This window comes from Drosophila mojavensis, unplaced genomic scaffold (assembly GCF_018153725.1).
Source record: "Drosophila mojavensis isolate 15081-1352.22 unplaced genomic scaffold, ASM1815372v1 contig_231, whole genome shotgun sequence".
Classification (NCBI taxonomy): Eukaryota; Metazoa; Arthropoda; class Insecta; order Diptera; family Drosophilidae; genus Drosophila; species Drosophila mojavensis.
This window is the reverse complement of record NW_025318772.1, coordinates 5,287,173-5,312,481: the sequence shown is the minus strand read 5'-3', so window position 1 is coordinate 5,312,481 and position 25,309 is coordinate 5,287,173. Positions and strand designations below refer to the sequence as shown.

The 25,309-nt window shown below is 44.0% G+C and overlaps 1 protein-coding gene across 5 annotated transcripts in view; it reads left to right on the top strand.

Annotated features, from left to right (window-relative positions):
- The first annotated feature begins 977 nt into the window (after window positions 1-977).
- Window positions 978-25,309, top strand: part of LOC6575011 (band 4.1-like protein 4) — a 61,639-nt gene continuing 37,307 nt past the window's right edge. For all 5 annotated transcript variants that reach the window (XM_015167791.3, XM_015167790.3, XM_044007900.1 and 2 more), the window contains exon 1: window positions 978-2,043. The gene's annotated coding sequence lies outside the window, so the exon portion shown is untranslated. The remainder of the gene's footprint in view (window positions 2,044-25,309) is intronic.

The following is a 25,309-nucleotide window of genomic DNA, read 5'->3' as shown; positions in this document are numbered from 1 at the left end:
GATCCGCAATCAAAGCAAATTATATTGAAAATTCTCTAATTCTGTTTGCAGCTACTCAAATCACTAGGCATCAACTGTGCTTAGGAATTTTTCGATTCTTACAGATCAGCCCCTCCCTCGGGCTATTTCCCGCACACCCCCTGAAACACCCAGACAGACAGACATATAGCAGCACACTTAAGACAATTAGGGATCTTTGGGCATCAGTTACTTAGCAATGTCTATGATATAAAACATATGCTATTGCTGCCGTACGCATCCGAATTCCCCTCGCCCACGCCTCCGCTCTCTGGCCAAGGCAATTGCTGCTGCTGTTTCTTCTGCTCTTGGTGGTGTCTTTTTCATGTGGATGGCTATGCAATGTGTTTATTTTTATGGTCGTTGCCATCGCCGGCTCTGTCATGGCCTCTCTTTCTCTCTCAGTGGCGGTGACGCTCTTCGCGCATGCGCATGCGCTCTCAAAGTCTACACACTTTTGCCGTTTGTTGTGCTCGACATGTTCGTAACATGTGCATTTTGCATTTTAGAAGTTGCTGAGAGCAAATAAATGTCTGAAAAGTAGATAAATATTAAAATGGAGTTTATTTAATAAGTATTACAAAAAGTAATTCTCTGCGCATATATTCTTAAGTAAATCATGCAAAATTGCAAAAAATTGTGCATACATATTTTCAAATGTTTTTTTAATATTACAAAAAATATTTAGGTTTGAAATTGATTTAATCACCTAAAAGTTTATTCGTAAAAGATATCCAGATAAACTGGAGACCGGCTTTTGGCTGCACGTGTTACTTGCTTTCGTTCGTTTTGCCTCTTATTCGCTCTCCACGCTCTCAATGAACAGCCGGCACTGTGAAACTCTACAAAGCTGGCGCCAAAAACTCACCGCCAATACCATCCACAGTCCACAGACACGTTCCACACAGAGCTGACTGCTGCAGCTCCAAGCGCCCGGCCCAAGCAGTTGCTGTTGAAACGTCGTGCCGAACGCAAGGTTGAAGCGCATCTAACGGTTGGCTCATTCGGGAAGCAATCGCACGACTCTTTCGTTCGTATCGAATTCGGTTTCGGTGTCTGATTCGTTTTCGGTTTCGGTTTCGTTTTCGGTGTGGTTCGATCGCTTGGCTGCAATTGAAGCGCTTTTCTCGGCAATTGCATTCGGCTTTGTCGCTTTGATTGATGAACTCAGCTGAAATAAGCCCAGTTGTCGACTCGGACTCGGTCAGTGCAGTCGACGTCGTCCAAGCGCGTACTCTGTCCACTTGATGGTCGGTCAGTCAGAGGCTCTGCTCATTAAACGTTGACAATTCAAATCTCAAATCTCAGAACTCAAATCAAAATGCCAAAAATATAAAACCCGGTGTGTAATCAAATTTTTTGTGTGCTATTCTATTTGCGCTGCGTCGCGCTGTGACGCTTTCGCTTTCGCTGTGGGTCATTGTGACCCTGCGTTTTATAGCGGTCCCTGCAGGCGCTTTATTCTAATAACCCTCCAGTCAACAACAAGGGCCAGAAACACAAGTATATATGTATATCTATATTTGTACATATATATAAATACGAATATACAACAAGTTCAATTCGCATTTCAAAATGTTTATCGAGCTCTTCCCCGCTACCCAGCTCAGCTCAGAGCCAGCGTCGTCGTGTGCTTTGCCTTCATAAATTATACAAGCGCATTTTTGTGAACGACTTGCAAATAAATAAGCATTTACGCTTTTATTATTGTGCCGAAGTGTGTGCGGGTGTGCGTGTGTACGTGTGTGCCTCCTCTGCATCTGTGTGCGTGTGTGTGTAAGTCGCGTTTGTTCTGCAGAAATCGGTCCCATGCGGCGCAGAGTTAACCAAACGCAAACGCAAACGCAAACCCAACCGAAAGCAACAACAGCGTAAAAGCACCAAGCAGCTGGCAGTGCTCACAAGCAATATCATCTCCAGCACACAGTCATATTTTGGTTTTGATTTGTATACGATCTGTGAATATCAACATAAAAACAGAAAAACAGAAAAACTGAAAAAAACAAAAACACATTTAACTGTAAGGTAAGTTATATTACGCATACGCACATTGAACTTTAGCTTTAAGTTCAATTGTATAAAGCGACGAGTGCATTGACTCGAAATGCACATACGCACACACCCAGCCATAGGGGCACTCGTTTCTGTCACCTATTATAAGCGCTTGAGTTGCTGGCAACGTCATTCGACATTATGCAAATACATAAGCAGCAGCAGCAGCAGCAGCAGCAGAGGAAGCAGAGGCAGCACAAGAGGGAACATCCTGATGCTGTCGCGTATCCTTGGCCCCGCTCTCTTGATCAACTAACTGCATAATTGGAGTAGCTATATGTGTGCGTGTGTGTGAGTGTGTGCATGTGTGCCCCATTAGTGTTTGTGCTGGGTGTCTCTAACTGCCTCTAATGAATAAATAAGTGCCACTAATAGTTTTAGCACTTCCTGCTGCCGTGCAACATTCACGCAGAGACCGCAATGCGAGCTGCCTCATCAAATTGCAGTTGAGAGCAGATCTTGACAAACAATGCCAACAGCCGACAGCCACTCAGGGCAGACATGTTGACAATATTTAATTAAGAAGCAGCAAGAGTCAAGGTTGCAACAACAGCAGCAGCAGCAGCAGCAGCAACTATCATAATTATGTTAAATTTACCAACAGTTGGCTTTTACGCAAATTCATTAAATAATCAAAATTAGTTAACCAAGTTTTGTTTTTTCCTGCTTATTATGATGTGAACAAAATATTGGCTGCCCTAACAAAAATGGTTCCCAGGGTATTTAGCCAGCTGCTAACAAATTTTACTTGAATTATTATTATTTTTGTTTTTCTTTCTTTCTTTTTTTTTTTCATTTGCTGCCACAAAGTTCTGTGGGCCGTGGCAAACAAGTCAATTGGCCGTCGCGACGCTCGTCGTCAACGCAGTTGTCGTAATAATTTTATTTGCCATTCCCACACAAACAGTTGAGCAAAAAGTTTATGAATACACCCAAAGCATGTTTGGGGTCTCTTTTTACATTTATTTTGCATTTTTATAGTGCAACTTTGTCACATTTATCGCCGCTGGAACATTTCCTCTCACAACTATTTCGCTGGGCGGATGTGTCTGTCCCTCATCTGCAGATACCTTCGACCATCTCTGCGATAAGCATCGCAGACGTGCTGAGACGACAGCTATGCGATGACTTGCGCAACTCTAAAGAAATAGATAAAAGAAATAAATGTTATAAAAATACAAGCACTTGTGCTTGGGCATAACATTTTCCGCAGAATTCTCTCTGGCCAGCAGCAGCAGCAGCAGCAACTTCCTCATTTGCTTATCGAATGAGTTGAGGGGCTGTGGGGCAATGCTCTGTGCTTGATTTCACTCACGCAGACTCATCAACTTTTAATTAGTTGTAATTTGTAAATTCAACGTCAAGCACAAACCACGAACGCACCAAATCGAGTGGGGGGTGCGGGCTGGGGGCTGGGGGCTGGGAGAATTGAGGGCGAGGCAACCTCTTTGATGCTGCCGCGACTGCCGCGACCGCCGTTGCTGATGATGATGTTGCCGCTTTGTTGCCACACTGACAGATTGCTGATAAAGACGCCCCGACTCTGACTCCGACTTCCCCCGCAACCGCTGAGCAATCGTCAAGCATAACCGTCTAATCGGTTAAGCTGTCGCGGCTTTTGGCTTTCGGCTCTCGGCATTTGGGCTTCCGCATCCATCAAACAGCTGTCAACGGGGGCGGCCTAAAGGATTGCCCTCAGCTTGACAATTAAATTGCGTCAAACCGTTTGAGCTGTTTGTTTACACAGTGTCCCCCGATAAAGCACTATTTGATGGCAGTTGTAGACAGCCGACTGATACTGCCACGGAGTTCAAACGCATTTGGAAGTTATCAATCCAAAAAGTCCAAGTTCAGAGAATTAATTTGATTTACGGGAGTTTCAGCTATTCAATATGCTAGACATTTATTTATTATCATTTATACAATTGTCAATGCTCAAAGTATTTCAAATAAAATATTTGTCGAAAAGTTAATATATTAATTAAAGTCTAACGAATTTGAAATAGCGGACATAAATTGTCCGTTATGCGACTTTTGCTAGCTTCCACAACTTTGTCATATTTATGCAAAATAGTTTTAGCAAAATTTTAATATGAAATCAATTTATTCTTTTACAACTTTCATATTAAACTTTGTCATAGGGCTATTAAAATTTGTTGTTTTAAGTACTCGCATCCGTTTCCTTAATTAGCAACTTTGACTGGGCGAATATTGTAAGCATATTTTGTGCTAAAAAATAGAAACTTTACGATCTAATTTTATGGCTGTTGCAAATTCATAAAAATTGTTTAACTTTTTATTACCCAAAAGCTAAAACAACAACAACATCAAGAACAAAACACGTGTGACACAGAATCTGGCCTCTAAGCAACAGCAACAACAACAATAACAACAGCAGCAACTAACAACGAGCTAACAGCAAAACAACTTTAGCTACAAGCTCTATAAATCCACAGCCAGGGCACTTAATTAATTTCTGTAAAAAAGAGAGGGCAAAAACTTTAAGAACAAAGGACCAAAGTTGTTCTGGTCCTAGCCTAGTTGCACGTTAATTTCCAATTTGACGCAACAGCAGCAGCAGCAGCAGCAGCAGTCAACAACAACAAAAAAGCACTAATGTCATACATAGAAACAACAACAGGAACAACAAAAACGAGTGGAAAATCAGTGGCCGATGCAACAGTAAAACTAACTGCAAACTTGCAGCAGTAAAAAAAGAGAAAAAAAAAAAAATAGAAAAAAACGATAGCAGAGAGAACAACAGGCTAAGAAGAGGAAGCAGCAGCAATGCTTGCACCAGTTTCGCAGCAGTTGAAACAGTTACCTGGGCGCTAAACAAAAACACAAAAAACAACAACAACAACTGAAAGAAGAACAACTAAAAGACACTGCACACTAACCAAGTGAACCGAGAGATGCGAAGATGTCGAGTTCGGTAGAGATGCCATGAAGGCAGCCAGGCGGAGGCTGCTTTAGAAAGTAGCCAAAGCTGAAGCCAAAGTTACAGCTAAAATTGAAGCAGCAGCAGCTAAAAACCAAGTCCAAGCTGTAACTAATGCTGAAGACGAAGCCCAATTCGATGCTGTAGCTGAAGCTGAGACTGCGGCTGAGTCTGAGGCTGAGTCTGAATCTGTGGACAAAAACCCGTTGGCTCCATCAACAGCAGCGTTGCCTTTGCGTGATGCAATTGCCAGCAACGCGCCAAAAGATTGAAAGCAACGACAGCAGCCACGTAACTAGAACACTTGACGATGCTCAGTGTGTAAATGTGTTTGAATGTATGTGATGCAACAGCAGCAACTGCTGCTACAACAGCAACAACTGCTGCTGATGCGCTTTTACCTAGCCCCGCAACAATTTCCAATTAAAGCAGCTGCTGCTGCTGTTGCTGCTGCCGTTGCTGTTGCGACTTGCGCAATCATACGGCAACTTCTGGATGCATCATACCAGGCATTGGCAATGCCTTATGTAAGCGACTGCGACAGGAAGCCATCGGTAATGGCCTTAAAATACACACTTTATGCCCAGGCAGCGTCTCCAATTAGAGTTTAGTTAATTGCAGCGCGCCAAAGTTGCTCATTAGATTTCTTAGAGGGCCGGTTTGGGGTGTTGTGCTTGGCCCTCCCAGTCGGAAGCTAACTGTATCTACCCCTCCCATGACCCATGCCCATGCCCATGCCATCGCTAGGTGACTGCCCCAACGTCAACGGCCAAAACTAATTGATCATTAAGTCTATTTCCGCACCAAGTTGGCAATGGCAAAAGTTGAGCTTGTATTTTCAAAGTAAGTCATAAAGCGCCAGCGTTTTTATGACAACAACTAGAACAACAGGCATGTTGCACGCAACACTAAAAACACCAACAGCCACAACAACAACAACAACAACCATCGAAACGCGATGACGCTGCCTAAATGATGACGTTGCCTTGAACCGAACTGGGTGGGGCGAGTTGAGTTGCCCTCATAGGGGAACAGTCGAAATATCTAGTACATTTTGAAGTTTTATGGCTATAGAGCATACCCATTGTATAAGGGAATGGGTGTATACAACAACAACAACAACAACAACGACAGCAGCAGCAACAAAAGTCATAAAAGCAAAAGCGCTGCATGTTCCAATCTATGGAGAAACGAAAACAGAACTGGGTAAAATCGATTTGTATTTCTTTGTAATGCGGCCTGATGAAGATTCCAATGAAGTTTAAAGATATAGCAAGAAAGGAAAATATAAAGAGAAAGAGAAGTAGATGGAAAGAGAGAAAAAACTAAAACAAATGGCGCAACGAAATGAAACGTAACGTTGCAGTTGATCGGGGCAAAAGAAAGGTTGATGGATAATTCGAGTAGACAAAGTGAAAGGGAAGCTGCATGGCTGTTTATGAAGCTATTCAGAGTTAATCGTTGCCCATCTAGAAAATCATGAGTGAGAGCTCAGATAGAGAAAGAGAGAGCGAGAGAGAGGGAGAGAGAGAGAGAGAGATGGATCTAGTGGGACTGACTAGAACATACCTAGCAATCGCATGCATAGCTGTACTGTAGATAAATCTAAACACATATACGTATACATATGCATATATAACTTTACCTTTACCCCATTTCAATATGCCCACACCTGACCAATTCCAATGGTGGATAAGCCGTATGCAAATCAGCTGTGATTAAGCGCAGTGAAAGAACACAAGAAAAGACTGAATTAAGATGAAAGAACTGTAAAGAGCTCGAATGCATAAAGAACAAATCAAGAACTCAGATTAAAGAACAGTGAAAGAGCTTTAGAGACATAAAAAGAAGGAAACAAAGAAAAACCAATGATGAGAAGTCTCTTTTATTGATAGAAACAACTTTCGAAGCGCTGCTAATGCTGACCCACTGCCCACATGCAAATGATGTGCGCCTGCTGTGCCTCTTCTTGTATGTGTGTGCATGCGTGTGCGTGTGTGCTTCTAGGGGATTTGATAGACAGGAGCTGATGAGCTGCAGAGAACTGGTAAACTGCGGAGCACTTGTGCCTAGTTGCAGCAGTTGCAGCAGTTGCCTGTCTCTCATATGTTCCATGTGCGTTTGCGTTGGCGTTGACTGCATTCTGTCTGCGTGCAGTTCGCTTTTTTTTCTCTCTCTCTCTTTTTTGGTCTTTCAGCTAGTTTTGGTGGCCTTTTTTGGGCAGCTTCCCATATTTCTTGCTGGCCGTGGCTAAAAATAAAACAGACATTCGACTCATTTTTTTAAAGCTTGTTTGCTGGCTGTTGTCCCATTCTTTTGTTTACTCGTAGCGCAGCCTAAACACATTTTGTTTTTTTGTTGTTGTCTTTTTTTGTTTTTGTGTTTTTTTTTTTTTTGGTTAGTTGCAGAAGAACTTGCTACCTTGGCTGGCTGCTGTGCTTTGGCTTGGTTATGGGCCAGCAAGAACAAGCGATCTTAATTTACGTTAGCTCGTTAACTTGAATTACCGTTAGGCGGACCACTCACAGCTCTTTCACTCTCGGGCGCAAGTAGGCATTGCTTTTGGGTTCTCGAAATCGGCTCGCCTCTTGGACTTGGACTTGGTTTCGGTGTTGGTCTGGGTCTTGGGCTCTGGTCTATTTTGTGGCTGCAACCTTTTTTGGGCATTTACAACGCCTCTGCTCCATTGTGGCCGCTTGGAGGGCGCGTGAAAATGCCATTGTTACCCCCATGTTGTGCACAAGAAAAAGATACATTTGTGTCTGTAGCTGTGTGTGTGTGTGTGTGTGTGCAGTGTATCTGAGCGCAGTAATCAACATTTTGTGGTCAACACGGGTGCGCTGAAATAAAAAAGAAAGGAGCACAAAAAAAAAAAAAAATTAGAGAAATACCATTGGTTTTCGCATGCTTTATTGCCAATTGGAAAGTTGGCTGACCAAGTCGAAGCAGCGCCCAGAGAACCCATTCATGCAGCGGTCTCTGGTGCTAGAATGCTTTATGCGCCATTGTCTGTGTTAACTGTAATTGGCAAAAGACGCGAATGCAGATGCCAATGCAAAAAAGAAATGGAAAACTGGGAAGCAGCAGCAGCAGCAGCAGCAGTGAGTGTGCGCTATGCATACCAATAAATATGGCTAAAAACAAAACGCCGTTAAGTAATAAATTGTGGCTAAGGCAAAATTGATTTAATAACTACCGCATGAATAACTCGGACTAACTGGCACATCATTAAATGGCCAGGCTAATTGCATTCTTCCGCGTTCGCACAGCTGCGACCTGAACGAATGCAGCGACAGCTAATCGAATTAAACTAAATCAAAGCAGCTAACTAACTGGCCAACCGGCTTACACTAGCCAACTAACTAACTAACTAGCTGGCTAGCTAGCTAGCTAACCAACTAACGATCCATCAGACGATGCGCTCCGCAGATTCATCAAATGCTCAAATGACTCGATTGAATGCCAACGCCATAAGATTCGAATCAGTTGCAATACTCATAGTTTGTCTATCTAATGAGGAGTGGAAGATGGAGCGGCGGGTGACGGATGGCGGGGCACAGACCACCATCAAGTCAACTACGGCAAGTCAATCAATTAGGCATTTCAACACATGTTGTTTACAGTTCTAATTCTAGACACGTTTCATTCAAATGCCTCGTTGTCTGCGCTACAGCAAATGCAATAAGAGTCAGAGACAGGGGCGGGGGTGGGAGTGAGGGGGAATGGGCCAGAGTATTGGAGCACATCTTTGCGTCTGTTGCTGGGCGTGAATTATTTTTAAATAGGACAACGCTTAATGATTTCCTGTTAAATTATGCGGCATTGACTTTTAACTATGTAAATGGAAAAGTTTTGTGAGTTCTTTTTGGGTTTTTTTATGGTCTGTCTTTACAAGTGAATTCTTTTGGTATTGGACAGCGTGTGATCGTAAATTTTTCCGTTTTCAGTTTTCGGTTTTTGGATTTTCGTGTTTTTTTTTCGTGTAACCAAAATGCTTCCAAAATATAAAAGTCAAATGTTAAATGCTTGCGCATAAATCAGGAAACTTTGGTAATAGCCCCCACAAACTACACAGATCCCATGTGATTTGGGGCCTTTGATGAGCTCGAGCTGATGACTTGCCGAAACTCTTGCTACAGTTGCCGTTCGACCCAAATGCGGCAGCACAGTAACCCACAAAAGTCGAGCCACAATGCGCTTGGCTTGGCTAGGCCAGCTCGAGCCAAGTCAATCAACAAAAGTGACCGAAAAAAAAGTAATACTAATCAATAATTTCTCAGCTACTCAAAAGCTCATTAAGTTATTTTTGGTTGGGGTGCCACTAATGGCTCAGCTGGACTGGTGGCTAATCTCAGGCCAGTTTCTGGGAAACACACACACACGCACACATATATGGAGTCACTCGCATAATATTGACCAAAAATTGCTTTTGCCACTTTCGCTTGCGGCGCAACAGACGCGAAATTAAAAGTGTAAACCCGCTAATTTTGGGTAGTGCCAAAGTTGCCCAACTCAAGTAGCCATTGAAGTTTCTGCTTTGAAATATCAATTAGCAACAATGGATATATTGATGTGTGTGTGTGTGTGTGTGTGTGTGTTTAAATATATATGCTGGCCAAGAACAGGTCGAGCCTTATGATTAATGATGTGCCGCAGCGAGGCCGAACTAAGCAAACATTGACAGCACATCAAATGGACTCCACTGTCTGAGCTCCAAGGTGGGGCTGGCCATCGAGCAGGCAGTTCCCGTTCTCGCCGCCTGATTGCCGGCAATCTGTGGACCAGATTTGATTAATAGGCCCCGACCACCCACAGGCAGCAAGCCGTACTTTATAATTGTTATTCCGACCATACGGAAAGCAGCGCAACAAGAGCAGAAACAAAACGGAACTGAAATACATTTGGCCTAACAACTCTATTAAACGGAAAGTTTCCAAGTCAAACAGAACAATTGGCTGCCATTGAGACGTTTTCTGTGTTTATTACTCTCAACCTTCCCTACTGTCTATGCAAAATAGTTTAGTTTTTAATTGTGTTTGTCTCTGCACAGACACTTTTGTCGGACTTAAACTTGACTTAGTTGAACTCAAATATTTTCGCAGACTCAATCATAAATTTTGCGACCATTTGGCTTCAGGTTGAGTAAATATGGTAGATTCAATGAACCCTGTTGACAAATATCTCTGACAAGCAACAATTTTGGGACTCTCATAAAACAAAAGGCACTTTGCCTCTTGAGATTTGGCATCTGAGCAAAGCTGCAAGCTTCACTAGAAATTGCGCTAAAAAGGAATCATAAATAATCTCTATCATTATGGCTGATCGTTGGGCAAGCCAAGAGTTGCTTCAGGTATGAGCGAAATGATCGTTTGCTAATGAATACAAATCGCACAATTATTTCTGACCACGAAAATTTCCTTTCGAAATTTATGATAACACATTTGTCAGATTATTCTTGGTTTGATTTTGCTTAGAAGTTCTCTACGGGATCTATATCTGCTCTCTATCTCTCTCTCTCTCTCTCATTGAGAAGTGACCTCAATTTTGGTTACGCTCGTGCCGTCAAACGCTTAACCTTGACACCAACGGCGCGGCGCTGTTGAATTTGGGTTTGAGTTCGGGCTTGGGTTTCAGTTGGGCCTGAGACTCTGATGTCCAAGACGCTTATACCGTTAAAGCCAAAAGTGAGGCTCTCGGCTGTGTCCGTCGGCCAGCTTTTCTGTCTCTCTGTGCGGGTTTGCCGTTAGTTTTGGAGTCATAAAAACTTTTGCTTGTTTTTTTCATTCACTGCCTTTTTTTTTTTTTTTTTTTTTTATTTTTATTCGCTTAGACAATTGCGTGGCATGACTCAAACGAAATAAATTGCAAAATCTTTCGCAGCGCTTATGAGAAGTGCGGCTGTTTTTTATTATTTTGTTTTGTTTGCCTTGTTTCTCGCCGTCATTTTATAGTTCTCTGTGTCTCACAACGTGTAGCTATTTTTATTAGACGCGGCCTCTGCGCCAATCTAACAATGTTCTATGTGGAGAAATGTCTGCAGTGAAGAGGAATATACGACGGCAAGTCTAAATATTTAATAAGCCCTATTGAATTAACTACAGCGACTAAGTGGGGGAGTTGGAGTAAATGCGACTAGAGCTGCATAGAGCAAATAAAATGTGGCTCCATTACTTGACTGGGCCTGGTAGGCTCTTTAAAAATGTATGTCAATTGGTCAATTTCCGCTTTGGAGCCGTATCGACATAAGGCCAATTAAATGTCATTAACCTGCTACGATTCCTGCACCACTTACGCCAGCCATTAGCCGAAGTCAAAGAGATTAAATATTTATACTGCCACAGCTGCTCGAGAGCCTCAGCTTATCCACTTTGCTGTCCACGGGGCATTTTAATTAGGCAAATGGCATGCGGCTCTCATAAATGTGGACAATGCACAGAAATTAGTTAAATTATAGCACAATATCTGCTGGCGATTGACAGTTCAATCAACTCACTGTGCAAATTGCAAATTGCCAAGCTATTCGCTGTCCGCTGTCCGTTGTCCGCTGTCTATTGTCCGCTGTCCATTGGCCGCTGCACGCTGCAAGCAGTAATAGAAATTGCAAATCAAATATTACGTATACGCCTGGCGGTAACAAATATCATGTTTGGTGCCACCAGCTAGCCCATTGTTGTGTCAGCGTGTTAGCCGGACTCCAAAAAAGTCAAGCCAGAAACGAAAAGCAAAAAAAAAAAAAAAAATAAAATAAAAATAAAAGCCAACAACATGCCAAAGGCGACGTCGAAATGCGACAGCGGCAGCAACACCTTTGGAGTGGCAATTTGTTGGAGCTGCCGCTTGCAGCTTGTGGCCCGTTGCCCGTTGCCTGTTGCCGATTGCCGATTGCCTGGTTCCCCTCCCGGTTTGGCGACACAGCCAAACTGCGCACTCAAAAAGGCATACAAATGTTGTTGTTATTGTTTTTATTGTTACTCCAACTGGAAACCCGTTGTGCTCAAGTGTGACTCAAGCAATCAATTGGCAGCAGCAGCAGCAGCAGCAGCAGCAACCGCAGCAGCAACTCCTACTTGAGCGCGAAATCAGCAATCGAACATCTCAAGAATGACTTAGCAGCGTGAAATATACAGCCACAATAACAACAGCAACAACTAAAAGCTGCTAATAGCTGGCAAGCTCTGTCAGGTTTGCAACACCTTTTAGACCCGATTGCATTTCAGTTCCGGCCAACACGCCATATGCTCCAACTCATATTACATACATCGTCTCTCTCTCTCTCTCTCTCTCTCTCTGTGTGTGTGTGTGAGTGTATGTGCATGCATTTGGCAAATGAACTAGAGAGTGTCGAATGCATCCATTGAATGAAATATCTGTAATTTGTATCGCATATATGAGCTCTCGTTCTCGCCGCACTTCGTTATTTTTGCACAATTTTCATTTGCATTGCGCAAAATTGCGAAAATTGCAAAAACGACGCTGGAAATTTGTTGCCAATTTTCGATGGCCATAAATTGTAGCAAACTGTCGTTTGCATAAAATTCCAACAACAACGGCAACACACACAAAGACAAACTTGCAACTGCAGCCAAAATCAACACCAAATGCGAACTGATCTAACAGACGAACAGACGAACAGACGGACGGATACTGGGACAGACTGTAAAACGTCAATTTTCAATACGTTCAGCGAGCGCGCATAAATTTCAACAGCTCCAATTCTGATGGAAAATTGATATGTGCACAGACACGAGCATAACCACATATGTATATGTATGCATATATTTCAATATACACAAATATATATGCATATATGCATCAAAATACTCTGCCATTGATGAATAAACAGAGCTCAAAAGTGAGCAATATATTAAAAGCAACCATTGCAAGATATCAAAAATTCTATTATATATTTATGAATATATATATATAAGAGTATTAAACTAAATTGAAAATATTTATATGTTGTGGCAAGCTTTGAATATTTCAGCGAAAATATTGTGTGCAGTAGAATACTAACAACAGCTGGTTAGAGCTTAGTTAGTTTATAAATAGAAATAAAAAAAATACTATAAAATATTATTGTTTATTTTAAATTTAAATATTTAAGTTGATTTGGTAAGAATTGTTAAAAAAAAAAAAATGTTTTTATTTTTATTATTTAAAATATTTAGTAGACTTTAAATCTTTCTGTTTAACTAAATTTTTGGTTAAGTAAATTTTTTAAGAGGTGTTTTAGCAGTTTTTAGATTAATCAAATCTAATCAAAAATCTTATTTATTTTTTCAAGTTACTAAATAGATTAAAAAATCGAGCGACTCAGGCGCTAAGCCGCTCGTATATAAAAATAAATGTTTTCTATCAAAATCTTAAACCGTTTCGCTTTTAATTAGACATGCAAAATAAATTAAATTAACAAGAACTGCGAGCCACAGGAAAAAGAGCTTGTAGACATATATAATTGCTACAGCAACCGAAATGTTAAATTTGGTTTTTTTTTTTTTTTTTTTTTTTTTACCACAATTTATTAGCAAACCGTAAAATTGATTGATCTGGCCCCAGAGCGGGTCTATGGCTGTGCCCCCCAGAGACCGGCTGCCCGCGTGGAGGGGCTGTCTATCGTCTATCAGTCGATTCGTTGGGGTTCAATCAAAATTTGTAATGAACAAGCCGGAAAAAATTAAACACACACAAATATTCTACAGCGCGTTTTTGTTTGTTAGTTGTTTGCTTTGCTTACTTTGTTGTTGTTGTTGTTGTTGGTGTTGTAGCTGTGGTGTTGGTTGTTTCATTATGCTGCTCCTGCTGCTGCTGCTGCTGCTGCTGCTGTGGCCGTTGCGGCTCTCTGGGTTGCCTTTACATTTTAATGATACAATTTAAAATCAACGCAGACTCATGATTTTGCATATTTTGAGCATTAAAGTTGTGGGTTCGTGGGCCGCGGCGGCCGCTGCTGTTGCTGCTGTTGCTGCTGCTTTTGCTGCTGTTATTCTGATTCCATTTCTGCTGGCTGGGCGCATAATTCAGCCACGGCTTTCAGTTGTTCTTGTCTTTACACAACAATCAATGGACGAGAACCAAGCAGCCGCCTGCTGTGATTTGACCAAAACTGACGGGCCGTCTTAGCTTGGCCTGCTGGCTGCCCATTTGGCCGTTCGCCCGCTTGCGCTGATTGTCCGCCTGCCAAAGCTATCAAATAAATAACCGCGCTGCCCGCAGTGTGTGCGAAATAATATCAAAAGCAACTTTGGCTCTAATGCTGCTGATGGGTGTGCCACCCCATCTAAAGCACTGAGCAGCTATGTACGAGCCAAGTGCTGGGGGGGAAACGCAACATTTTAGCTAAACGGCGCGCATTACTTTTAATTAAAAGCAACCAACGCCAGCAACTGCACATGACTTGAACTTGAACTCACATAACGAGCGAGTGAGCGACCCCAAGACCCGAGACCCGAGACCCAAGAGCGAGCAGCCAAGACCCAGACCCAGACCCAGACTGAGACTGAGACAGCGATGGAGACGGAGATGGAGACGAAGGCGTAGACTAAGAGCACGACCACCACTGTGTCTAATTCCAGGTCCAAGCTGCACATGATTACCCATAAGCTGACAACGCTCGTTCCACAGTTCGTTGCACAGAGCGTCACAGTTTGACTTTAATCAGTTTGCCACAGTGACAACAACAACAATAACAGCAGAAACAACAACATGAGCTCACAAGCTGACATTTGATGTTAATTTGCAGCGCATGACATTGCGCATACGCAGCGTTGTCTGTCAGTTGCTTAATTACATGAAAATCAAGCTTGCAGCCAGATTATTTACAAGCCATAAGCAATAAGCCATAAAAATTCAATTAGTCACGCATTAATTAGCTACATTAAAATATTTCGTGTAGGTGCAAAGAAACTTTTTGCCCAAATCCCGTCAGTCCGGTCTGAGCCAACGTGGGAGGCTGTAAGAAATTAAAAATTAATATCTATTTTTGAATTGTTATTCATAATTTCAGTTGACTAAATACGTATCAAACGTGGCAAAAATAAAAGTCTTTAGCTAGCTGATTTATTAGGCTTTGTAGGAGTTGTTGCCTTCTTGAAATTCATTAACTTATTTATTGAGTATGGCTAATTAATTGATTGTGCGTCTGCAGGTCTTGGCTGTTTGCCTCGGATGCCTGTGACGACCCACGCCCAATTCCAGCCAAATGATTAGCATAAAGCACGTGCGCCGTCCGCCTGTGTGCGCGCCTTCCTCATTTGTATGCCCCACTGGAGCTGGGGCAGCCCACCGCTACCAGTTCGGCAGCTGTCTGGGCCTGGCACTGAAGTCGGCGCTGGGTGGCTACCTGTTGGCAAAGCATTCAGCACAGGTGCGTTTCGATAACGCCCCCCATAACGTAGACAGTCACTGAGGAACAGAGAGAGAGAGAGAGAGAGAGAGAGAGAGTGAGAGAGCGTGATGGAGAGGGAGGGAGCGGTAGGCAGTGAAACCGATTCGCAGTTGCTTTATGGAAATTCCGCATGCAATGGCTGGCTTAGACCTTGCAGACATTTGCGCATTTCATTTCAATTCAGCTCTGCTGCATTTCAGCTCTGTTCTGTTTTAGCTGATTTATGCCCTGGGGCCCAGGCATGAATCACAGCTCAGCTAAACTCTGTGCGTAGACTATTATAAACGCGTGTGCCAGCTAATACCCTGTAAATCATTACAAAGCTGCAATCGTTATATATTTTTATTGATCTTCTGTATTGACTATATGCATAAATATTTTGTAATTCCCTAGGTAAACCTCTCTGTGTTAGCCTTAACCCCATAGCCTAAATCTAACCACCGCAAGTCTATAAAAACGTGTGATTTATAGTTTCTAGCAATGTAGACTTTGCATTTTATAGTCGATTTTTTTTAGTGATAGAGAAATAAATTTGTGTTCAGCTGCAGCGCACTGAAAGTGCAGCAGACAAATTCTCTATATAGTGTATCTGTTGTTGTTATTGGTATTACCGTTATCCTGGCTAACTGGAGCAGTTCTTTCTCCCACTTTTTGTGGTCTGTGCATTTCACGCTTAGCCAAATTGCCAACTTGACCGGCACCAAAGCAAATCACGAATATGCCGCTGCCTGCATGGTCTAGCATACATGTGTGTCTATGTGTGTGTAGGTGTGTGTGTATGTATGCTGCTCATAACATTTTATTTAATGCACATTTCGTTCACAATTTGTTGTTAATGAATGCAGGCGCAATGCTTGGCTAGCTGCCTGCCCGATGCCAGACCAAACCGACAGTCCGTCCGTTCCACCGACCTCCAGCCCGCTCGTTCGTCCGTCCGTCCGTCCGTCTGCCTGGTTAGCTGTTAGTTGCCACAGATTTGCAGCAAATTGCGCCCACAAATGAGGTCAGGCAGCCGCACAATGCGCGCCCCGTTACATGCAGCTGCCTCACGTGTTGACTTGTGAAAGTAAACGCCCCCAGCCGCACCGGTTCTCTCCAGCGCCAGCGCTGGCAATTTCGTGTGAGCTCGCAACTAACCTTCACATAAATTATTCCCATGAAAAGCTGCAGCCATTGGAGAGCCGCTGCAGTTGGCAGTTTAAGGCATCGTGATAAGCTGCAAGATATTTATCTGGCTAGCAAATTACATGAGGCAACGCCTAGACAAGTGCCGCAACAACAAGGAAGAGCGAGCCAAAGGAGGGGGAGTGAGGGAGCTTAAGTGAAAGAGAGGTTGCATATGCGAGCATGCAGCATGCGGCATGCTAAAGAAATGAGGTGTCGAAACCATTGTTAGGCGTTGCACATACCCAACACTCATACGCCCTGTGCGACGTGCGCTGCAATTGAAAGCAGACGAAAAGATTTTGTGCAATCCGACACAGAGGCAGAGACAAATGACAGAACTGTGAAATACCAGTTAAAGAATTCCTAATAGCCCCAAACAAAATCATATACAATGTCTGCTAAGTTAAGGTCTGTCTCTCTCGTAACTGAGCTAATGAGGCGCACATAATCTTATTTTAATTGGCAACGCACAATCAGATACATATATATATATACATATGCTGATATTTACCTATAATAATTCATTGTGCGCCGCTATTGAGCCAAGCCCATATTTTGATACGTACTCTGCGCATAGGCCCTGCTGCCAAGAATCCACAATACGTGTAGCAGCAATCATTTCGATAACACTTGAATACAAAATGAGGGTCATTAATTTTATAACAAACTATGTTGGCCCCGGCCGGGGCACGCTTGAAGTTGCCTAGGAGTCAGAGCCAACGCCGAATCGTCAGATTCAGAGTCAGCGTCAGCCTCAGCGTCAGAGTCCGCTTCGGAGCCGGAGTAGAGCTTCGAGTGAGCCTTAGCATGGCATGAGCCGTCGTCATTGCCGTTTTCTTTTTTTTGTCGTCTTTCGGGCTGGCTTAGCTGGCTGCCAATGTCGGGCGTACGGCAGTCAGTTGGCCAGAGTACGTCAGTCAGCCGGACTGTCAGTCAATCATAACCCGTTTCAGTGGCTTCGAGTACAAATCAAACTCGTTATCGTTCCAAAAAGATCTATGCGACCAATAAAATATACAGCGCACAGCGCACAGCGCTCGGCTCAGGCCAGACGCCTACCTTGCCATTGGCTGGCCTGGTCTGGCCTGCTCCAACAGCCGCTGCTACTTGGCGTAAAAAGAAAAGAAAAATTGTCAAGCTCTACGTGTTTGGCCATCAAAATGCTGCACGCCTCATCAGGCAGCAGGCAGCAAGCAGCAGGCAGCAGGCAGCAGTCAGCCGTCAGCAGACATCAGAGAACTTGGCCCGATGGCAGCATTTTAATTGCAGCGGGCCTGCAAATGTCGTTTACATTTGAACTTCGAGGCAAGTCGTGGCCGCTGCTTTTTGGGTCATGTCTGGCTAATCAGCGTCAGCCAGGCAGTTGTCACGCCCACAGAAATTTATCAGCCCCAGCCGCATGGCCAGAGCTTTAGATGCCGCTTTTATTAAACATATTTTCCGCAATGCCGAGCTGGCCAGGCCAGGCAGACATTTGGGCCGGCAGCTAGGGAAACGTGAGCTTATGGTTTATGGCGACTTAATAAGCCCGGCCAGCTAACAGCCTGTTGCCGTGTTGCCGTGTTCCCTGTTGTCCCGGCCACGATTACAGCCAACCAGCCAACCAGCCAGCCAGCCGTGTCGACGTCAACTAATGGCGCTGCCAGCGACCTCAGCTGCGCCAGCAGCATCCACAGCAGCGGCAGCGGCAGCGGCAGTACATTAGCCGCAGCACCTAGGCCGCAGCGACTCGGGCTGGAGTTTGGGTGGACTGCGGCATGATAAACAACCGAAGCGTTTTAAACGGCTTCATTAATCTTATTCAGCGCTCCGCTGCGGTTGTCTATTAAAGCTTGTAATGCCAACTCGCAGTTACTGCGTGCCAGACGGATCCTGGAGTAGCTGCTGCCGATGAGCAGCTGTGGCCGTCGCAATCAACAGCCGCGCTCAGGTTGAAATGTACTAACTGTCAGCTTCACGTCATTCCGGCATTTTATGAGCTGTTGCTGCTGCTGCCGCCGCCGCTGCCGCTGTCACTGCCAATGCGAGGGCCAATTCCGGATCCAGGGCCGCAGGCAGCAGTTAGACTATGCTTTAACTCTTACTGTCATTGTCAGTAGGAAGAGAAAAGCCGAGAGAGAGAGAGAGAGAGAGAGAGAGAGAGCGAGCAAAGGCAGCGTGTGGGGACTAAGCCATGGCCTATAACTCATATTGCCAGCTGATGCCAGAGGACGCACATACCCTGTAAAAAAGCACGGACGAAACTTAAGAGATAGGCAACTGATGCGATCTACTACTTGGTCTATCCTGCAGATAAATGAGCTGCTATAGCTACATCGGGCATTAAGCGAAGAGTATTTTTAAGTTTATTTATGGATGTGACTAATTGAATTTGTTTTATGGCCCAAACTGAGAATCTTTATGGCTCAGAACAGAAATGCCTGCCACATTTTATGGCGGTCGCACAAAGGAAAGGAAAGAACTTAAATGTTACACGTGACCATCTCTAATCTCACTTTAATTACGTCGAGTTGGCAGGCTTGGCCAGAGCAAAACTCTGGCCGAGGGAAAGCAAAAACACAAAACGAGTTAAGTGTGATTTGCGTGACGGGATTAGCTGTCACGTGTCTATCTTTGGGGAAAACCTTTGTCACGTGCTCATCGCTTGATTTGTGCCCTGTGACGGATTTGCATTCATTTTCGGTATGCACTCACTCCCCCCCTCCCCATTCCCATCGGCCCCAGCCGTATCCCTTTGGCATTCCGCCGCAGCAGGCTGGCCATGACAATTTCTTGGCTCGATGCCTTATCATTGCATAATGAATTTGTTTTGTCAGCTAATAAATTATGAGCATCACGCTCCACCGTTTGGGGCAAAGCAGCTCGCACACATTGCACGGCTAGAACGGAGCACATCATAATCAGCATCCGCATCCGCATTCACATTGCCATCAACATCACCATCGTCATCATCATCGTCGGCTTCATCATCATAAGCAGCAGCATTGGCAAATGCTGTCCCTAGACTGGTATTCTGCCTAGTTCGGCTCGGTTTATCGTGCGGCTCGTTGATTTAGTGGCCCGCAGTTTGTTTAGTTATTAGCCTTTTTGCCCTTTGCACAGAACAAATTGCATTTTGATTTATGTGCGTTGAATTAGTTTATCTAGCAAAAAAAAAAAAAATATCATGGGAGACACGCGACAGGCAGGAAACGAGACGACAAGCAACAACTGCTGCCGCCCACATCAAAAGCCACACACAAACACACAGCGAGAGACAGAGAGAGAGAGAGGGAGAGAGGAGAGGAAATGACACCCATGCTTAGAGCTAATGCATACCCATGGATATATACGTCCGTATGTATGTATTTATAGCAACTGCTGGCCACATCAAAGGGCACTCAAAAACCAATTCAGTAATTAAGTAAAACGCATAAACCACAAAGTGAGCTGGTCGATTATTTACACTTCAAGTCTGGCAATAGCAGCAGCAGCAGCAGCAGCAGCAGCAGCAGCAGCAGGCGCAGCAGCAGGCGCAACAGCAGGGGCGGCAGCAATGAGTGTGTCAAGCCCTCCAACTGACGCGCATTTCCTTTCAGACTGCAGAAACAACCACAACAACAACAACAACTACTACTACTACTACTACGGCAGCAAGAGCCACATTGAACCACAGCAAAGTGTATTAAATAACCGCTGGTGAAAGGTTAACTCAAACAGAGCGCGCAAAGCGTCGACAGGGCCAGAAACTTGAGAGCGAGCTGCAAATAAACAATTTGTAATTGAGTAGTCAACCAATTGGCGGACCGGGCCACAGGAAAAGCCACTGTCAACCAACTGACTCTGGCTCGAACTGTGCCTCGGCCTGGTTCATTAACGCATCGAGCCAGACGGTCTGCTCAGGCGCCGGTAAATATTTGAGCGCAGCCTGGCAAAAGGTAAGGCCCAGCCGCAGAGCCTGACGCAGAGCGGCAAGCTTGCAATAATTTTGCTCCACATTTCAGTTTGCTCTGCTGTCGCCCAGTCGTTCATTAGGGCCCAGTTAGCGCTGCACCAATGGACTCTGCTCTGTGCCGACTGTGCAGGAAATTAATGCAATGCAAATTTTGGTGTCCAAAACTTGCTGACACCATCCGCTGACCCGATTCCCCAGAGACACCCATTCTGTGGCATACTAAATGCTGCCACCGATGGCCAAGCACTGATATCGAGGCAGCAGTCCGACTGCTGCTGCTGCTGCTGCTTGCGTGCGTTGTTGTTGTTGTTGCTGTGGAAAGTAGTGCTTAGGCAAATTTACTAAACTCGATCGCTGCATATTTGAAATCAATGTCAATTGCAATTAAAATGCATATCGTGCAATGGAATAGAGAGAGCTTTTATGGCTACACAAGACCCACAACTTTTGACATCGCTGGGCATCCAATTAAAGCCACGTTAAGCCTTCAAGCCTGATTAACTTTGAAAGCGCAAGCACAAAAAGCGACAAAGCCCTGGCACCGCATACCTGGGCTTAAGCCGTTCGAAAAAAAAAAAAAACACACACACACACAGTTTCGATAGCCAAGGGTTGTGCAAAAAATTGAATTTTCCCATTGGATTTGTGCAGAGTGCATGAAAAGCGGCCAAAGCGGCTGATGCCATATGATTCGGAAAAGAGTTTTTCCAAGCTTTAGCGGCACTCTGTCAATTATATGAAAAGTTGCCATAACTAATCCATTTGTGCTCTTTCATATATATATATATTTGTACTTTTCATTTTTGCATTCAAACTCATTCAAAGGGGACCAAAAAGGTCTGCTTGAAGCCAGACTTGTTGATAGATGATGTAATATCTTTTATGTACAAATTTATTGCAAATATTTACTTGATTTTCTGATCAATATTATTCTGAGATGAAAAGTAATTTATGCAGATTTTAATTCACTTGGAATTATTCTCATATATTTATCAAAGTTTAACTCAAAACACTTATCTGATAGGTGTTTTAATCTGTTGCTCTTAAGTATTTGGTACATCATTTAATAGTTAATTATAATCATTCATTATGATAATTATATTAAGAAAGCTCCGGCTCTTGATTAATTATGCAAACAAAAGTTTAGAATTTGTCCCACATTTCCGACGCGTCTTTGGTTCAGTGAACCGAAAATTGGAGAATTGGGTCGCAGAACCTGTTGGTCCGCAGGTCAGATATTAAGACTCCATTCAGATCGATTCGAATAGCCGTTGACAACATTTGAATAATATGCTTATTAATGTGCAAATGAGACGCAGGTTGAAACAGCATTTGACATTTTAGACGCATTCAATGAATCGGCCAGATGTTTTATTCTCATTTAATGGAGGCGCTTGTAGCAGCTAATGGGCACAGGGTAGAATGAGATGGAGAGAGAGAAAGAGAGAGAGAGAAAGAGAGCGAGAGTGAGCGAGAGTGAGAGAGAGTGAACGGGAGTGACAGAGAGTGGCTCAAACAAGAAGCAGAGTAAACGTTTTGTGGCATAAATTTAATGGGCTCCGTCGCGAATCGGCGGCTGCTGGCCAAGAGATAAAAGCCCTATTGCCCTTGGCCATAAATATGATGCAGCATGAGGAATGTGTGAAATTCAATGCAAAACGGGCCAAAACGATGTGTGAGCCGGCCATAAAAATGCTGACATTAAAAACGGCTCAGCATATTAGTGCTCCGCAGTTAATTGAAGTCATATCACATATTAACCATACGCCTAGTGCTCCAAATGGCTTTAAATATATGCGTGTGCTGTGCCATAGGGGAAGCCAGACCGAATAGTTCACAATGAACAGAGAAGGCGAAGGCAAATAAGTAAATTGGATTTACCCCAACAGACGCACAGAGAGACGCACAAAGTGCGGCAACTTCGCCTGATTGCCTAGTGATATTGGACTGGGAGTTAGCACTGGGAGCTGAGGCGCTCAGCTGCACCTTCAGCTGCTGTCTTTTGCCTATTTCAGCTACTTTTACAGCTCAGCTGACAATGTTGCCAATGTTGTACGGTAATTTTACATAAAAGCACATAAACTGCAATGTTTGATCGTAAAACTTTTTTACGACATTTTTCCTGTACGCATATATAAAAATGCCGTCAGCCAGCAGCAGTTTACCAAGGCGCTCCTCCCTCCAGCTCTGTCGCCTGCCACTGTTGCTGCTCCTCGGAGTATTTGGCTTTATCTGTTGTGCGTTTATATTATATTTTGCTCTTTCTTTTTTTTTTTTTTTTTTTTTTTTTTTTTTTTGGTAGGGAGTAGGCGTCATGAAAATTGTTTGCTCATATAAAATTTGTAACACGTGTGCGGAGACGACGACGACGAACAAGCTTCTTTTCTTGAGACATGGAAAATTTATGCTCTCTGACTAGGCAGAGCGCAATATCTGGTTTATTGTTTGGCGGCAAGTGAAACACTTTGGAGAATTACCCAGCAGCAGGTTATATTGTGCGTTTCGGTCTCTAAATGTCAATCGAAGGCAGGTCGGTCCTGGGCACTGCGAAAGAGCCGCCTGCCTGGCAATTTACTAAAAATGACTTTTGTACGCCGCAATTGCAATTACAACTGCAATTGCAGCTTCCGTTACCTTGAGCCAGTCCCGGTTTCTAGATGAAGCAACACACGACATTTAAGCACTCATAATGTTAATGACATGCACAGCAGCGTACAACACCAACACCAACACCAACACCAACAACAGCAGCAGCAACAACAACGGTAACGGCATAAGAGAAAACGCCCACGCTTTCAACTGCTTTTGCCAGCATAATGGCTTGAGCCTGGGACCAGGGCCCTGTCTTAGCCATTGTATCCAGAAAATGCAAATGCAAATACAAAAGCAGCGGCAGCGGCAGCCGCAGCCGCAGCCACTGCGAATGTGGCTGAATGCAACTGTTCCATTTCAGTCCAGGTCTGTTACTTTCAACTCAGCTGTCCCGTCAGCAACGTCATCATCGCCATCATCTGAGTCATTAAAAATAAAGTAATTTTCACGCATGTGCCATGCCGAATAGAATATAAAATGCATTTTCCGCAACAAGACGAATGAGCTGATTCCATTTTACAGTTTCGTATGCTGCCTTGCTGGCCCTCGGCCCACGCCCCTTCCTCTCAATACTCAAAACGCAAAAAAAAATAAAATAAAATAAAGAATTTTCTTTAAAAAAAAAATCACGTAATGCAAGTCACAAGCGACTGGCAGCAACGTTGATGACTGCTGCCTTCCCTTGCGACTAGGCGACTACGGAATACCTTACATTAAATGCCAATTAAACAAATTATTAATCAAGACATCAAATGGTAAGCCATTTGGTGTAATACTTCTCATGTTAATGTAGTACCCGAATTTAAGATTTTTATTACTTACAATTTCTTTAAATAATTACATATCTCATCTCCTATTAGATTCACTTTTAAAAACACCTTTTGATGTTAAAGTTAATTGGCATATTTAGGCGAACAAATTTCGCAATTCTCTCTAAAAACATTCTACTACACATGTGCCAGCCACGCCTACTAGAGTCAATATGAAATGCCCGTGGGTAAGCCGCAATATGCAGACCATGAAAAAAGGAGAAAAAAAAAAAAAAACCCAATGACGACAAGCTGGCAACCTGGCCGCATGGCAGCATGGCAGCCTGGCAGTCACGCCCCCTCACCGGCAACGAGTCAAGTCAAGTTGTCCTAGCTGCCGTCGCGTCAGCCGCGGCAACTGCGGCGCACTTTAAGCGAATTTCATTTGTCTGCAGCGTCAACCACTTGACAATCACTCACGTGGCCCAGCCCCAGACCCAGGCCAGACCAGACCAGACCATGCCAGCAGCCAGCCAGCAGCTTCCTGCATCCAGCAGCACCAAAGGCAGCAGCAGCAGCAGCAGCAATAGCAGCGCCCCCGTAACTCCCTTGAGCTGGCTGCTGGTCTGATGCTGTTGTTGTTGTTGTTGTTGGCTTGCTTGGTGTTAACAAGTTCCCATGTAGCCGCTTAAATATTAACGCACACACGCTCAGTTGTCGCTGCTGTCGTCAACGCAGTCGGCAACTGTAAATAAATACTCATAGAGCACACGGCACAAGAACTTGTGTGTCATTGCACTCAACGCCTGCACGATACAGCCAGCAAATTCCCTAGAGGTAGACAGAGAGCGAGAGAGAGAGAAAGAGAGAGAGAGAGAGGAAGAGACAACGTGTTTGTGTGTGTGTGTGGGTTGCATAGGAGTCTGGTCAAGACGTAAGCCAAATGCTTGAGATATTTGCTTCAAAAACCGCTACAAATCATTAAAATCATCGAAATGCCAACTGGATATAATTAACTGCAACTCAATTCACACAATGTGGCCAGACGACAAGGCCTGACGCACTCGATGTCATGGCGAAGCGAACGCGTCAATGCAATTAGAGCCAGCTGGGGCAGTCGTCTCCTGGCTCATTACGTGCCAAAAATAAAGGAGTGCAGAAGGAATTGCTTGGCAGGCACAAGTGGGCGCCAAGGCACGCCGTCGACCGTGTTAATTGCTGCAAATGCCCGAGGTATGCAACATGCCGCCTACTGTTGCTGCTGCTGCTGCCCCACCGCAACTCTTTTGAGTGTCGCAGTCGCCTCTGCAGTTGCGTTTGTGGCAGCAATTGTTGTTGCTGTAAAATTTATGCTCGCCTGTGGCCGCCAGCCTCCTGCTGCTATAGCTGCTGCGGCATCTGCTTCTGTGTGTGTGTGTGTGTGTGTGTGGGGTAAACGTTCGAGCGAACATAATTGCCCGAGTCATAAAGAA